The 13,872-nt window shown below is 36.0% G+C and overlaps 1 protein-coding gene and 1 non-coding gene across 2 annotated transcripts in view; one reads left to right on the forward strand and one right to left on the reverse strand.

Moving 5' to 3' along the window:
• LOC128860937 (tyrosine-protein phosphatase vhp-1) overlaps positions 1–13,872 on the reverse strand; it is a 146,305-nt gene that overhangs the window by 50,936 nt on the left and 81,497 nt on the right. The gene's annotated exons all lie outside the window — the stretch shown is intronic.
• Positions 9,993–10,074, forward strand: Trnas-aga (transfer RNA serine (anticodon AGA)). Its single transcript has one exon. It is a non-coding gene; the product is annotated as a tRNA-Ser (tRNA).

The following is a 13,872-nucleotide window of genomic DNA, read 5'->3' on the forward strand; positions in this document are numbered from 1 at the left end:
CTTTATTCAAAAGGAATGATATTATAATTTTATCTATTCTCAGAATCTTAGTTATTTTTATAACCAAAATGCATTTCAAGAGATTCTAGAAAGAATTGTGGCAACTCAAAATTTGATTTGAGAATGTCACAGATTTCGTTAAACAAAATCTACAACGTTAGTTGGGCCACCGCACTGCAAGGATTATAGCGGTAGAAAGTGACATGTACGAGGTGTAGGTTATGTACAAGTAAAGTCATCAAATTACGAGTGGCTGGAAAAGGAGACACATTAAATAATTTAAGTGTATTTACAGTCAGCGCAATATAAAATGATATTTACTTTGCATTCAAGGTTTCATAAAATGCCATTCAAGATTTGCAAATATGCAAAGATAGCTGTAATGTGTGTGCGTAGGTATAAAAAATTTAACAACGTCGTAATCATAACAATTTGATTTTTCACATTTGCAACTTTTACACATTTTCCTTCTAGAACAATCACAGATTTTACTATTTCATTTTTACTTTCGCTGTAAAGATATTTTATCAACTATAAAGTACAATATGTGATACTTTGTATGTAAGTTCCTATCACTGTCATCATCAGACGACTAACGTAATTGTACCTGCACGTGTTTATGGGCAATTAACTATCCACTGACTAATACTAAGAACATTTAACTAAGTAGTCTGGCTGACCGAATGGCTAACGTGCAAACGGATGAATGTTAAGTCTTTGTTATTTTCTTTTTTCTCGCTTATTATTTTATTTGCAAATAATAGTCATTTGAAAGCAATTGAACATGCAATAGTTGGATTCTGCATGTCCCATTGCAATTACTGGATAGTGTAGAAAGGAATTAACATGTTTGCAATATAAATTTTTAAGTTGCTCATACATGTGAATATTTACGATAAATATGTACCTATTTATTGAAAGTCAGGAGTGGTAAATCTAATTGGGTATAAGAAGATAAATATTTGTTGGTATGTAACCAATAGAGTCCGACACTACTTGACAGGTTTTTTTCACATTCGGACACAATAATTATTATTATTTTATATATTAATGGCTCCGGAGACATACGTGCATACATCTATACATCAAAATATAGTCCCGCAGGACCTAAAGTTTCATTTTCCAACAAAACAGAAAAAATGTATGAAAATCAACCGGGAGTTATTTATTATTAGTGTGATTAAGTAATTATTTTTAAATATTTTAAACTAAAAGGTTACAATAAAATTTGCTCATAAAATGAAAATTTTCAAATAGTACAAAATGATGTAAAATAATATAAAACGAATAGGGTTGTCACCTATCTAAAAAGTTAAATTTTTTTTACTCAAATGTAAAAATTCAAATAGTGCAGCCCGATATAAATTGTATAGGGTTGGCTCCTATCAAAAACTTTTTATTAAATTAAAATTTTCAAAATGGGTGCAAAACAAAAGTTAAGATAAAAAAAATTTAGTTAAATAAAATATTTCAGCAGGAGTTCAAAATGAATAGGCTTGCCAGCTATCTAAAACGTTAAAATACATTTTTCTCATTAAATGTAATATTTCAAATGGTACAAAATGATACAAAACGAAAAAGTTCGCCACCTATGTATTTAAAAAGCTAAACTATTTTTATTATTTAATGTAGTATTTAAAATAGTAGAAAATGATAATATATATGTAAAAAGTTAAAAGTATTATTTTTTAATTTAACGTGATATTTCAAATAGTACAAATTGATACAAAACGAATAATGTTGCTACCTATCCAAAAACTTAAAAGAAAAAAACTTTTTATTGAATGTAATTTTTTTTTAAATGGGTACAACACGAAAGATTTGCCACCTATCTAAAAAGCTAAATAAAAGAAATTTAATTGGATGTAATATTTCATTTCAAAGAGAATGTAGCTCGTCCATTATCAGTATGTCCGACTCAAAAATCTACCATCTAAATCAGGCAAAAGCTTAACAGGTGCAAATAATACCTTTACTATTTTCTTTTGTTTTGTTGATGATTTCTTATTGCAGGTGCAATTATAGCTGAAGGTGAGTCAATATTCTATTCCCCACACGTTAGATACCTCTTTGCAAATGTTTAAGACACGCATTGAATTTCACGCATTAATGAGGGCGTCATCATTCACATCATCTGAGTATGTCGGGATACGTTCTGAGCAGGAAAATGGAATAAAGCAGGCGGCATGTGGCTGACTTTTCATAATGCGTTATGTGAATAGAGTCACACTTTGAGAATGTGTTCACTGCCCGTTAAATATACTATATTTAGGTCTGTTGATGTGTAGGTAATAGAAAACTAATAGAGAATTTGTTGATGATATTGCGATGGATATTATAAACTCAAAACAAATTGCTCGTTACATAATAATATTTTTCTTTGTAACTAGTCACAATGTAAACTTGACAAACAAACAAAAAATACAAAAAAAGTCTTAGCGATCAGCGATGGAGTATGCCCGATTCCATAACAGCCACTATAAGCTTTGCTCCATCCGCAACAATTAATGAAGGCGAGATCAAGCGGTGTGAAAGAGAATAATCTACATCTACACTCACAACGCGAAGTACAAAGTAAAAGTGTGAACACATTTCGATGAACTTGGACCGCTTTTTTATACTAAGAAATAACGCCAGCAGTTTCAAGTAGTAGCCTTAATTATTATTGAGGACAGACTCTAATAAAGTAATATGATTTATATGAGCTGAATTCCGAATGGTTTTCACAAGATGCCTTTTAACAGCCATATTTCATGATGTATAAATCGCATCGAACCATAGCAAAGGCCGATTTAAAACAAATATTTCACAGTTTTGTATTTGTTATAGTCAAAAATCCCTTCCGGAGGGTGAGCATTTGTTCTATTTAAAATCTATTTCTAACTCGACCAGATATATCTAACAGAACCTCCTTCTGTAACCATCAGAATGTGAGTTAATTTTTCGCTTAACTAATATATCGGGTGACCAGTAAGAACAAAGACGGCGATATGGTGACTGACGTACAGATCAATCTTAAATTATGGAGGGAACACTTCTCGAACCTGTTAAACAGTGACAGCAGCGCATGTCATAGAGAATGTGAAGATCCCGATACCACAATCGTTGACGACGGAATTGACGTTCCGTTACCCGACCATGACGAGGTGAGAATAGCGATAACGCGGATAAAGAACAACAAAGCCACGGGCGCCGACGGACTGCCCGCTGAGCTATTCAAACATGGCGGCGAGGAGCTGGTAAGGTGCATGCATCAGCTTCTATGCAAAATATGGTTGGATGAAAGAATACCTGCCGATTGGAATCTAAGCGGGCTCTGCCCAATCCATAAGAAGGGCGATTCTGCCATCTGTGCCAATTACCGCGGGATTAGTATTTCTAAATATCGCCTATAAGGTTCTAGCGAGCGTATTGTGTGAAAGGCTGAAGCCCATCGTCAACCAACTGATTGGACCTTATCAGTGTGGCTTCAGACATGGAAAGTCTACCATCGACCAAATATTCACAATACGCCAAATCTTGGAAAAGAGTTACTTGTATGCCGCGATGTCTGAATTTGGTATCCCCACAAAACTAATACTAATACCAAAAGAGGTTTCAGACAGGGTGACTCGCTGTCGTGTGACTTCTTTAACCTGATGTTGGAGAGCATCGTACGAGCCGCAGAACTTAATCGATCAGGCTCAATATTTTATAAGAGCGTACAATTGCTGGCGTATGCCAACAATATTGACATCATCGGCCTTAACAACCGCGCTGTTAGTTCTGCCTTCTCCAAACTAGATAAAGAGGCAAACCGAATGGGTCTGGTTGTGAACGAGTACCTCCTGTCTTCAAACAAACAGTCGGCGCACTCGCGTATCGGCACCCACGTCACTGTTGACAGTTATAATTTTGAGGTTGTAAAAGACTTCGTGTATTTAGGAACCAGCATTAACACCGATAACAATGTCAGCCTTGAAATCCAACGTAGAATCTCTCTTGCCAACAAGTGCTACTTTGGACTAAGTAGGCAATTGAGCAGTAAAGTCCTCTCTCGACGAACAAAACTAACACTCTACAAGACTCTCATCATGCCCGTCCTAACGTATGGCACAGAAGCTTGAACGATGACAATATCCGATGTAGCGACGCTTGGAGTGTTTGAGAGAAAGATTCTGCGTAAGATTTTTGGACCTTTGCACGTTGGCAGCGGCGAATATCGCAGGGGATGGAACGATGAGCTGTATGAGCTTTACGACGACATAAACATAGACAGCTAATAAAAATCCAGTGGCTACGTTGGCTGGGTCATGTTGTCAGAATGGATACAAACGCTCCGGCTCTGAAAGTATTCGATGCGGTACCAGCTGGGTGTAGCAGAGGAAGAGGAAGGCCCCCTCTGCGTTGGAAAGATTAGGTGGAGAAGGACATGGTTTCACTTGGTGTGTCCAATAGTCGCCGGTTAGCACGAGAAAGAAACGCCAATTAAGAAAAATACCAGATAGAAATGTTAATTATTATGTTTCAGCAGCTGCAAAAGTTATCAAGTTATCCTACGGCCAAACTATTCTGTAAGGTTCGCCATTAGATCATACATCGATTCACACTTGCAGAAACGTATGAAACTTAATAAAAAATATTATCAAAATTCCGACTTAGTTCTGTACGGAGATCCGGATTTTGGCCAAAAAATCGTCAACGGTTATCTCAGCAAGCAAACTACAAGCGTTTGACTAATTGTTATCCCAGCTACAAAGATTTCTTGCAGTTCACGGCATGGCAACATCATCCGACTTTATTTCTTGCGAATTGTGGAAGGAGTTAACGTCATGATTCTCGGTCTAAAGATTTTTACCAATTTTCTGTGGCCAGAGTCCAAAAACATTCATATATCCGGTCTATGGTTCCAAAAAAATAGCGGTACATGTCATAAAAGCAAAGCGGCGCTTGAAATTGTGGCGAGCGTTCATCAACTAGCCACCAAGATCATAGGACTTGACAACTAAATTATTTTCTCTGGAGCTACGTCAATTTGCAAAATAGTCCGGAAGTTCTAGTTGGCTTGTGAATGAATCACCACTTTAACCAACGTCAAGTCTACAATCTACTCTAATAAGTCAACGCTGTACATATCAGAAAACTGGACCGACGGCTTGGAGCACAGCCAGTGAAGCCTGGGCAGCTATTTCAAAGATGTGCTGTTCTATTTATAATGTCATGCGAAGAGTGGCAAAGTAAGGTCAGAATAAATTTAACATCTCACACGTTGTTTCTTTATTTAGTGATTTTTTCTTAAAGCCCTTATCTGGGCAATCTATAGTGCATATATAATAGTGAATATATAATACCTGTAAACGGCCATATCTTCCCTGATTTTCATTTAAATTATTTAAAATGAAGAAGGAAATATATATTTTTTTCAAAATTGGCATACAGTTTATTTATGCATTAAAATAATAGACAATTTTTTTTTATTTTAATCATTTAAAATGGCGGATGTACACTCAATTCTTCCAGGAAGGTCGCAGCGGGGCTTCTCAATCGGCGGGCATTGTAGCATCGGCGTCAGTGACCTGAATACAAGGCACCAAAATTTTTTTTGTTTATTAATGTCATAATTTCTATATGAAACAAATGGACAAACAATTTGCGGAATAAAATGCTTAAAAAAATGAATTTTGGGGCGAATTTTTCCACTATTTTCACTTCGACAAAATTATTTTTTCGAAAAATTTTCGAAATTGTACATTCACATAGAAAGTAATATCATAAAAAAGATGTGTGCAAAATTTCAGGGAGATCGGTGAAATACCTTTTCGAGTTATCGTGTACGCCATATCGAAAAATATAGTTTTGAGGAAAAAACGTCTAAAGTTTGAATACATGAAAAATGCTCTCCCAATTTTTTTTTTTCAAAATTTTACAGGTATCCCCTTAAATATAGTTGGTAACCTTTACCTTTATGGTAACCCACTCATCTAGAAATTTAATAAAATATTTTTTTTTTAATGGGGAAGTTTCTACCATCCAGATCAGTTAATCGCCACCATATTGTTGGACTTCCCAGCACAGCTGAGTGCTTAATGTTTAATGCAGCCAAATGGTGGCGGAAAACGTTGACATGTAAATGTACTGCTATCAAATTAATATTTAACTAACAAAAACAAACAGACAGGTCACGGAAAAAATTGCAAATATAGTTGGCGATAGCCGACGTTTTTCCACATGAAATGCAAATTATGTAGTTGTAGGTAGTAAGCAATAAGTAGTAAGGGCACATTATTGTTTTGTATGTATAAGTAAAGTTAGTCATGCAAAAACCTGTGCACTTCCACACACTGACAAGTTGTGTAAATCTTGTTTTGCTTAGCATGTTGAAAATTTACAAAAACAAAGACATAACCTATAAATATGACATAATATATGTGTACGCAGGTGTGCGAACATTGACTGTGTGTATGTAAAGTGATAATTATTCATATATGCATCAAGCCCAAAAATGTAGCACAAACAATACGTCACTGCCAGGAATTTAACATCCCCATTTTAGGTGTTTGGTTTATTGAAATTCAGATTCAAATATTCAGATTTGAAAGTAACTTTAATATGTGATGTAAAATAATTTGACATCCTATTCCTCATATGCGAGTAAAAGGAAACTATGACTACAGACACATGACTTATGTAAAAGGTTCTGAACAAAGAAGAGGAAGAGATGATCTCGCACCTTCTGTGTCATTTCCCTCATCTATCCGGATGTAGATTCATAACTTGAGGCAGATCATTTTTTAATGAGTTGGAGGATCTCAGTGCTGTGGACATCAGGAATCTTCTCAGTACCTTCCTAGAACGACGAAAATTAATTTTGGCCACAGTAGTCTTATCGCATATACGTATAGTTTCGCATTTACTGGGTTCAAGGTGTGCGAGATTCGTATGTTTATGATTAATGTAACAAATTTAACTTTAATTTTTTAAAGTAGTCGGTTTTTTTATTTCTTCTATAAAAGGAAAGCACGCTACACTATTGCAGCGGTTATAATTTTGATAAATATAAAATTTTACTGGTATTAATTCATAAATTACAGTTTTTCTTTATATTTAGTATTTTAGTAGTATTTATTTTGTGTTAATGTTTTCCAGCATGGCTTTCTTGATTGAAGATGATACTTTTACAATATTATCAAGAGTGGGTAACGAGGAAGAATCGGTTTTTGCAAATGATTTGGACAGTGAAGTTGAGGATTTTTTGAGACATCGAACGCCAACTTTGAGTCGCGGCCTAAAACGGAATATGGAAGCTATTTTACGGGATACTTCGCCTGATGTACCAGCCAATCCTGAAAATCAAACCAGGAACTTATGTAACTTCTGCTGCTATAAAAAAACGTATAACCACATTTATCTGCACCTTCTGCAAACGTCACATGTGTATGAACCATCGCGGAAGTTTGTACCTAAAATACTCAGATTGATTAAACATTGTTTTTTTTTTAATTCTTAAAGTAAAAGGTATTTCTAATTATTATAGTTTTTGAGTCTACGGTTAAGGGCGATCGGACCAACTGCGCTTGCAAACAGGGAATGAGAAATCGTTTTTACACATGTGTATGCATATAAATAGCTACAGAAGCATGTGTATACATACTTATATTTCTTTGACACCTCGATTTTGCAAAAATGGCTGATAAAAAAGGAAAAAATTGAAACTAAAAAAATCTAAAAAATTATTTATAAAACAATTATGAATATATCACCATGAAAAATGCAAATGCGAACGCAAATGTAAACGCACAGTAAAAATTTCGAGTCAATCTGTTACGTTTTGTTCGAGTTATGAGTCCCGTGATTTTTCTCCCCGTTAACCTTAACCTTAACACCTTATTACTATTGGTAGTAAAGTGAGCCGATTAAAATTTGAGCCTACTACTATGGGCCAAGAAGGCAATGTAAGGGTAAAGTTCTCTCTTGACGAAAAAAACACTTTATAAGGCTGACATCTTATTGTATGACGCTGAAGCTTGGGCGATGACAATACGAGGGGTGTTCAAAAAGTATCGCAAATTTTTTGTTTTTTCAAAAATCATTTATTTATTCATTCCTATCTATTTTGCCCCCTTCAAAGTTATCCCCATGAGATATTATGCACTTGTGCCAACGTTTTTACCAATCTTCAAAGCACTTCGAAACATCATTTTTTTATCTTTTTTAGCTCCTCCTTCGATGCCGTCTTTATCTCGTCAATCGTAACGTAGCGTCGTCCTTTCATGTATTCTTCAGTTTCGGGAACAAGAAAAAGTCACAGGGGGCCAGGTCTGGGGAATACGGTGGCTGTGGCATCATTACGGTAAGCAAAACTTTTATATTCGACCGAACATGGCGCGCTTTTTTCGGTCTTGGCTCTTGCGGCAGCTTCCATTGAGAGATGATTGAGCTTTGGATTCTACGTCATAACCATAATCCCACGAGCGACCCGTCTCATGTCCCAATCAATGAAAAAAATCGAATAGCACGAGCCAATCAATATGTCAAGGTCCTCAGCAACTTCTCTAACGGTGGCTCGAAGATTGGCCAATACCATTTTCTTCACTCCATCAATTTTTTCGTCTGTTGTTGAAGTTTCTCGTTTGAGAAAAAGATTCTGCACAAGATTTTTAGACCTTAGCACGTTGGCGACGGCGAGTATCGAAGGCTACGGAACAATGAGCTGTATCAGCTTTACATAGATGCTAAAGACAGGGAATAGTAGAGCGAATAAAGTTCCAACGGCTTCGTTGGCTGAGTCATGTCATTCGAATGGATACCGAACCTTGGGCTCTGAAAGTATTCGATGCGGTACCAGCTACCACCAGAGGACGAGGAAGGTCTCCTTTGCGTTGGAAAGATCAGGTGGAGAAGGACATGAATTCACTTGGTGTGTCTAACTGACGTAGGTTAGCACGAGAAATAAACCACGGGCGCGCTCCGTCAAAATCGCTTAAGCGGTAACCGCACCAATCAAGAGAAAGAAGAAGTAGAGTGCTTGAAGCATTGCTATTTTCTGTAATTCTCGTTGCGTGTGCTTGCACCTTGAATGGTTTGCCGCACAACTAAATGACATTAGCATTCACTTCATGTCTCACTTTCTGCATACACACACACCTACGAGTACAATGAGCAATCCAGTCTGTTTACAACTATCCACTCCATCGAAACTTACAATAAAATGGATTTACATCTCGTCATCACCTTCAATGAGTTACAATATTTTTGTTTGGTTGTTATGCACTGCTTTGCTTTTCTTCTACTTGTCGTTAATCTGAAACACTCAATGAATCTTTGTCGTCACTCATTATCAACTAAGTATGTCAATGTATGCATGTCTCAATGCAGGTGTGTGTGTTTGTATTTGTACATAAAAACAACATTAATTTCAGGCAGAAATGTCAGCAAAGTCAATAAACTTTATCTAACAGCCAATTTAGTAGTTTTGTTGGCACTTCTTGTTGCTTTATTACTTATCAGCTTAGGCGAGTCAATTGAAAATGATTTCATTTCCTATCAATCAATTTGGTAAATGCCTACTAATTTGACATTTGAATGTATTTGTAAACAGGGTGTAACAAAATCAAACTATTTGACATTTATTTGAAGCTCGAAATTGATTATAGGTGCGTGTGAAAATTTATGTTTACGCTGGGAGCAAAACTTTGTGTGACTACGAGTATCAGTAGCACTTGTTGGATAAGGCCATAAAAGGTAAGATAACATTCATATACTCACACAAACGCTTATAAATGAGTACAAACATAAATAATTTGGTATTTTGAATATTCACATAAATTTAGATGCTTAGCCTTCATTCATTCATTCATATAAATTTAGATGCTTTAGACTTTAATCAGTTCAATTTAGTTGCTATGCCACATGCGCGCTTATCGCTTATCGGTTATCGCTTATGGTTTTAGCTTATTGCTTATTGCTCATTGCTTAGACGGTGTCACAACGAACTGGTTAATTTATTTATTGTGGCAGTCGTGGCCGAGCGGTTAAGGCGTCTGACTAGAAATCAGATTCCCTCTGGGAGCGTAGGTTCGAATCCTACCGACTGCGCAGCAAAAATAATTTTTTTTTTTTAACATTATTTACTTTTTTCGTTGTTTATATTTATACTATTTCGTACAAAGAAATTTATGTACTGCCAACTCTCGTGCGCTGTCGAATTTATTTCCTCTCTCCATATTCTCCATCAGGTTTTAGACATTTTTGCCTCTTTTTGTTTTCTCTTATACACGTGTCGATATAAATATATGTATAAGTATTTGTATGCTTAAACTTCAAAATTTTTGCTTACTTACATATCGTCCCCTTAGTATTAAAATAGCCTATACATTTTTTGATGTTTTGAGAAAATGAATTTCAAACTTTTTGTCGAAAGCAGCTCTCACTCAAATCTCGTTATGTCTGTAAATATTTATTATTTTTTGACTGACGTTTTGACCCACTTTGTGGAACTAGAATTTGACAAAATTTTGACCACATATAAAATCGACGATGGAGAATCCAAAAATTCAATAAAAAAATAATAGCCTATGAGCACATAGGCTATTGTTATACTAAGGGGACGATATGTACGTATGCGAGTTAGTATTTTTATTCTCTCGACTTTTCAGATAAGCACACAATCATATTAGGGTGCCTCACTAAAAAAGTGCCAGTTAGTGGCCGCATTATAAAAATTATTATTACTAAGCCCTTCAGCTCGAGATTTATACTTATAAGGCTATTTTAGAGATAATTTACATTAAGTATGTATAACTTGGTGATCAAAGGTAACAATTTATATGTAATATTTATTTAGTTTAATATTTTAATATTTATTATGTTTAGGAAAGCGTTAATACTATTAGAGGGTTTGTTGTTGGCTAAAAGTGTTGTGCGAGTCTGGCTTAGTTCAGGGCATTCGTCCAGAAGCTGTTGTACTGATAAATTTGGTCTATTGCAGTATGAGCATGCCAACTTCAAGGCTCCATTTTGTAAATGATTGTTTGAGGAAATTGAATGTCCAATTCTTAAGCGTACAAAAATTATGATACCTCTGCAATGAGAGTGTTATGGGAAAATGCTTTTAGTGTTAAGGGAATCATTTAATGTGCAGTAGTGTTGATAGGGTGGCCAATCGTGCGCGAGTTTGCCAGCTAAGTGATTTGACACAGACATCCGTAGATTTTTTGAAGTGAGGTGGTTAAAAAATGTAATAACTGCATCCCTGCTCTATTTGCGCGACTTCGTTGTCTTTGATTCCAGCATGACCACGAACTCTCATAATTTTTATCGCGTATTTTTTTCGGATAGTAGTAGTATACTAACACTCTACAAGGCTCTCATCATGCCCGTCCTAACGTATGACGCAGAAACGTATACGATGACAACATCCGATGAAGTGACGCTTCGAGTGTTTTAGAGAAAGATACTGCACAAGATTTTTGGACCTTTGCACGTTGGCAACGGCGAATATCACACGCGATGGAACGATGAGCTATATGAGCTACGGCGACATAGACATAGCGATCCAGCGGTTATGTTGGCTGGGTCATGTTGTCCGAATGGATAAAAACGCTCCGACTCTGAAAGTATTCGATGCGGTACCAGCTGGTGGTAGCAGAGGACGAGGATGGCCTCCTGTGCGTTGAAAAGATCAGGTGGAGAAGGACTTTAGAAAGAAATGACTGGCGTGCTTTGTTTAACTCGGCCAAAATCGCGTAAGCGGTTATCGTGTCAATTAAGAAGAAGAGTAGTAGTCGCATTTATTTCAAATAAAAGCAAAATATAAAAAAAAATGTATATTCTATTGTAGTATTAAGAAAAAACATATTTACAATAATTTAACGACAATTATTAAATTTAAAATCAGTTAAACTCTTTTATTAAGTAGTCTCTGTATCTAGAGCCATATTTAATAAAACGCAAAAGTTTATCCCAATGATAATTTTCCTCACTGAGAATCTCAATCAATTGTGAATCCTTTAAGGTAAATTTTCCGAAGAAGATTCTTATATAATCTCTTAATATTGGGCATCGCACCAAGAAATATGCTATATTTTCAAGCTCGTCTAAATTACACATTGAGCTAGTTTTATTTCCTGTGTCAAATCTGCTGTTATTTAAAATTACAATGTCACTTCTAGCCATAATTATCTATATACTTGATTCCAAGTCATATTTTTTTTAAATAAACCAGACCTTTTGGCCTGTTTAACTCCTCATATATCCTACTAGTACAGGGTAGCCCATCTTCGCTGGACCCGATGGATTTCGATGACTCTTTGGGCCCATTCCAATCGACGAGGCTTGTCCGCAGGCAAAAATCTTTGCGTCAATTGAATTTTATACGGGAATAAATGCAAATCAAAGCGGATAATTCGTTGTAAAGTGGTCCGAGCAATGCCCAACTGCTGAGAACGGCGATTTTGGGATGCCCTTGGCGACGCCTTGGTCGGTTTTGATTTGGCCTTTGCCACGTTTATACGCACGTTGAGTTTTCACAACTAACTTATTTTGTTGAATGTAAATTTCAACAATTTGGGAGCACTTGCGTGGCAAGTACTGTTCCATGGTAAAAATCTGCTTGGACTGACGCTTCCAACCCGGTATGTCATTAAGCGATCTGACGTCTCTGTCAAAAGATACAGGGTTGCCAGATGGGTCCGTCGAATATTGGCAACCCTGTACTTAAAGCTTTTTGTATGTCTGGTTGTGGTTTGTTAAAAGCAATTATGCATCTCCTTGCAGCTTTCTGAATATTTATTATCTATTCGCCAGATGACATTATTTTTTTTACATAAATTCTTTAAATCTCTAATCCAGATGACTTTTTTTTTTATAATAATCTTAAATCTTAATATTTTTCCGAAATATTTTAGTAAAAGTCTTAAAATATAATGCATTTTATAATTCCGGTAAAAGAAGAAGCGTAATACACCCTAATGTATACTCTTCGTATTCATGTCGCGCCGGGCGCCGGTTAACTTCTTCGCTTAAGGCATTGGTTTCGTGTTGTTGTTGTTTAGAGTAGAAAAACAGAAGCACGTGTTTTATGGTAAGTAGAGATGCAGGGAATATGATAACCACCGTCGCCGCAAGGGGCTTCATATTTTTATGACCTCATTGCGTGAATGTCAGAAAATAAGTGTGTGGATAGAGAAAATCTGACAAGGACAAACTGTCATAAACTGATAAACGGGAACTCGTTGATGGGAAGAAATACCGTTTTAGTATATTATTACCGTTAAAGAGTTTTTCTTTATAACGATGGCCAACAGGATTTACAAGGCGACTAAATTAGTATATGTCGACAATTCAGTCACGGTTTACCCAAATTTAAATATACTGTTATCTTACTTATATAGAATGCTGAGATGTAGCCAAAAGTTATTGTGTTGGATATTAATAAATGTAAATAAAAAAATGAATATACGAATAAATAAATACAATAGCAACCTTCACATTACTTTTGTAATTACGAAATACATGAAATTAGCGGTACAATGAATTATGGCATTAATTATATAGGTATATATATATAATTGGCGCGTACACCCGTTTTGGGTGTTAGGCCGAGCTCCTCCTCGTATTTGTGGTGTGCGTCTTGATGTTGTTCCACAAATGGAGGGACCTATAGTTTCAAGCCGACTCCGAACGGCAGATATTTTTATGAGGAGCTTTTCCATGGCAGAAATACACTCAGAGGTTAGCCATTGCCTGCCGAGCTACGACCGGTCGCTCCCGTAAAATTGATTTGTCGGACAGAGTTCTCGCATGCAAATTATCAAAATATCGCTGATAATTTGAAAGTTCTAGAGAAAGCTGCAAAAGACGCTTAAAGTTTCTAATCGCAGACTTTTGGACTTC

Source organism: Anastrepha ludens, chromosome 4 (assembly GCF_028408465.1).
Source record: "Anastrepha ludens isolate Willacy chromosome 4, idAnaLude1.1, whole genome shotgun sequence".
Taxonomy (NCBI): Eukaryota; Metazoa; Arthropoda; class Insecta; order Diptera; family Tephritidae; genus Anastrepha; species Anastrepha ludens.